The following is a 4,188-nucleotide window of genomic DNA, read 5'->3' as shown; positions in this document are numbered from 1 at the left end:
TGGTGAGATGCAGAATGTAAAATGAGGGTACTATGCTTAAAGAATAAAGACAGTATTGAAAGTGTGATTAGAGAATAAAAGCCTGTCAAAATTTACTAGACATTTTTTTTAAAGAATGTAATAGAATTTCTAAAAAATCAAAACAGTAAATAGTAATTGAAATGAAAAACAACCAGTTATACAATTGATAATGCAATTAATAAAATGGAAGATAGAGCAGAAGAAATTTTCCACAATGAAACCAAGAGAGGCAAATAGATAGAAAAAGTGAAAGTGAGATTAGGACACATAAAAGTTAGAGTAAGATATTCCAGCCTATGTCTGAAACAGTTCCTGGATAAAGATAATAAGGGGTAGAAAGTTGATGTTCTGTGAGATAATAGATGAGTTTTTCTTTTTTTTTTTTTCAGAGTTCAGAAAGGTCCACAAATACCAAGCCAAATACTTAAAAAAAATCCTCCTATAGACAAACCATAATAAAACTAAAGAAGAGTGTACACAAAGACAAAAATCTTAAAACCAGCCAGAGAAAAAAGACTGATTACCTAAAAACTGACTGTTAATGTCTAAACAACAACAGTGGAATCTGGAAGACAATGCCAAGAATATCTTTAATGTTCTCAGACAGAGTAACCAACCCAGCAATGTAAATTTAGAAAGACTACATTTTAATAGTTAGAATGGAATAAAGACATTGTCTGATAAATATTGAGTGTTCCTTACCAACAGACTCTCACCAAAGGAACTTTTACGTATTACAGGATATATTGCAAGGGGAAGGAAATGATCACAGGAAACAGATCTGAGATACAATAAAGGAAACATGAGCTAATGAAATGATGAATTGGTGAGTAAAATTAATGAACATTGCTAGTATAAAAATAACAAGCTTATTTAATTTGTGGGATTAAAAATCAAGATAGAATTGAAACCCTAGAAAATAGTATGGATATTGGGAGTGCAGTGGTATTGATTAAAACATTCTAAGTTGCTTATATATATATTTTTTCTTTTTTCAGGAAGAGGTCAAAGATATTAATTACCTCTGAACTTCATCCAGAGTTAAATATGTTGAGCAATCACTAAAGGGAAGTAGAAAAATGGAATGGGTAAGTTGAAAAAAGCCCCCCTAAAAGGTATCCATGTCAAATTCCTGGAACCTGTGAGTATCCCCTGCTTTAGTTTCCTAGGCTGCTCAAGCAGATACCATGAATTGGGTTGGTTAAACAATGGGAATTTATTTGCTCAAGGTTCAAGGCTAGGAAAAAGTCCAAATCAAAGCATCTTCAAACACCATCCCCAAAGACCGTGGCTTTCCGGGGCTGTCTGCAGCAATTCTTGGTCCTTAGCTTGTCACATGGCAAGACTCATGGTGGTGTCTCCTAGTCTCCTTTCTCTTCTGGGTTATGCTGATGTTAAACTTCTTGCTTCTTGTGTTTTTTTTTTCTCTGTCTTTCTAAATTTCACCCCACTTATAAAGGACTCCAGTAGCAGGATTAAGACCCATCCTAATTGTGGTGGGCCATACCTTACCCAAGGTAAACTTGTCAAAAGGTCCTATTTACAATGTGTTCACACCCACAGAATGGATTAAATTTAAGAACACGTTTTTGTTTTTTTGTTTTTTTTTCTGGGGTACATACAGCTTCAAGCCACCACATTAATTTGGAAAAAAAGGTCCTTACAGACATGATTAAGTTAAGAATTTTGAGATGTGATAGTCCTGGATTATCCATATAGGGCCTAAATCCTATGAAGAGTGTCTTTATAAGAGAAAGGATGAGGAATATTTGAGACAGATGAAGGGGGCAAAGACTTGAAGAGGATAAGGCAATGTGAAGATGAGGCTGAGACTGGAGTGGTGCCACTAAAAGCAAGGATCACCAAGGATTGCTGGCAACCACCAGAAGCTAAGGGAGAGTAATGGAATGGATTCTCCCCAGGAGCCTCTGGAGGGACTGTGGCCACGCTGATACTTTGATTTCAGATTTCCGGCCTCCAGAATGGAATCTGTGCTAATTTGTTACAGCAGCCACAGGAAACTAATACAAAAGCGAACACAAATATGTAAATTATCATTGTAATTCTAAGTGGTCTCAACTCTCCTCATAAAGGACATTGATTGTCAAAATCAATTGAGCTATATATTCCCACAATTATACAAAAAGAAAAAGGAATGAAAGACAGTGACAAATGCAATATGTGATCTTTGATGGGCTGTAACAAGGGAGGAGAAATTGATCAAAAGAACATTATTGGAACATGACAAAATTGGAATATAGATTGTAAACTTTATATCCATGTTAAATGTCTTGAACTTGATATTGCATTAATGTGATACATAAGTGAATATTCTTGCTCTTGGGAAATGTACATGATGGTATTAACAGTTCAAGGAACATAATGTATACAATCTACACTCAAGTGTTCAGAAAATGAATGGATAGATAGATAGGTAGATGGATAGATGATATATAGATAGAACAACATGGCAAATGTGGTAAAATGTTAAAATTGCTTGGATCTGGGTATGTGGGATTAGGGTATATTGGAGTTCTCTGTATGGGGTTTGTATTATTTTTGTACTTGTCCTGTGTATTTGAAAGTATTTCAAAACAAAAAGTTAAAATAAAAAGGATCATTGTGCTAAGAAAAAAAAAATCAATTGAGCTGCTTTTCTGTAAAAAAAAATAACTGAACTATAAGGGCAATGAAAGGCAGACAGAACACTGAAGGGTGTAAAAACCTGTATCAGATACCAATCAACTAAGCAAAGCTCTTGAAACCATATTCATAGTTTACAAAACGGATTTTAAGGCAAAAGCCTTAAAAGAGGATAAGAGAGGCACTGTATTTTGACCAAAGATTTAATACAACCTGAAGATACAAATTTCAGTGTGTATATGCCTAATGATATAGCTTTAAAATAGATAAAGCAGAAAGTGACAGAATTTCATAGAGAGACAGATCCGTTATCATGGTGGGAGATTGAAACACACTTCTCTTAGAAAGAGCTAGATCAAATTATAAAATAGATCATGAAGGAATTAAGAAGATTTGAAGAGTTCCACTAACAAATTTGATCTAAAGGGCAAGTATAGAGCCATGCATTCGAAAACTGAAGCATAAATACGCTGTACAGATTTTGTAAAAAGCTTACAAAAACTAGCCATATACTAGACTACAAAGAAATCCACAAATCATAAATAAGTGGTATTATATAGAACTTCTCTGACCAAAATCAATTATGAAATTGATTGAATCATATGAAGTCATCAATATGCAAACACTTTTGAGTTGTAGACGTAGCAATTTCATATATGTTAGAAGTCAGTTACAAAAATGAACTTATAAATATCTGTATTTTGAGTATTAAAAAAGCGTATTTCAAATAATCTGAGTCAAAGGAAAAATAAAAAGGGAAATTAGAAAATATTTAATATTGAACAATAATGAAAATTCCACTTAATGTATATTTAAAGGGACTAGATATAGAATTAAAGGTATATTAAGAATATTGTAGGACTTCCATATTAGTAAAGAAATGGAGCTGAAAAATAGAGCTAAGAAATCAGCTTAGAAATTTAAGAAAGGAAGACTATGATACACCCAAAGAAAGATAATATGAAGGAGATTTTAAATACAAAAGAAGAAATTAATGAATAAAAAACAAAGGTATTCTACTCTACAGTAGAAAACAAAAGACCAACTAATCAAGACTGGTTCTTTAAAAATTTTTAATCAAGATAACAACTTCTTGCAAGATTAAACAATGAAAAAACAAAGAAGACAAAAACAAGCAATATTCAAATGGAAAAGATATTTATTATAGAAGCAGTAAATATTAAAAAACAAAGCATACAGACGATAAATTTGCTATAACCAAATACAGTACCAGGTAGACTAGTAGAACAGCAGTATGAAAGGGGCTAAGTTCATATTATATAGTTGATTTAGGTCTTTTTATTCTGCTATGATGAATTTTTCATAAGGTGAGTAGTGTGTCAGGGTATTCAGACAGATGAAAAAGTAAGATTTGATTTTCTGTTTTATTAAGGTTAGTAAATGGATGGTGCTGCTTGTGAGCCTATAAGAACTTGGGTTATCAGATAAATGGTCAGTTTATTTTTTAGATAAGAAAGGATTTCTATTTTTCTTTCATTCATATATAAAATTCCCAATACACTA

General features: G+C 32.6%; 1 long non-coding RNA gene across 2 annotated transcripts in view; it reads left to right on the top strand.

Annotated features, from left to right (window-relative positions):
* Positions 1-2,641, top strand: part of LOC119540232 — a 180,867-nt gene extending 178,226 nt beyond the window's left edge. Inside the window, exons 4-6 of one of the 2 annotated variants that reach the window (XR_005218059.1) lie at positions 762-847; positions 1,020-1,109; positions 1,646-2,641. This is a non-coding gene — a long non-coding RNA (uncharacterized LOC119540232). Of the gene's footprint in view, positions 1-761; positions 848-1,019; positions 1,461-1,645 lie in introns of those variants that run through there. The other variant, XR_005218058.1, reaches the window with a different exon arrangement.
* Positions 2,642-4,188: the final 1,547 nt, after the last annotated feature.

This window comes from Choloepus didactylus, chromosome 7 (assembly GCF_015220235.1).
Source record: "Choloepus didactylus isolate mChoDid1 chromosome 7, mChoDid1.pri, whole genome shotgun sequence".
Classification (NCBI taxonomy): Eukaryota; Metazoa; Chordata; class Mammalia; order Pilosa; family Megalonychidae; genus Choloepus; species Choloepus didactylus.
This window is presented reverse-complemented; position numbering and strand designations above follow the sequence as displayed.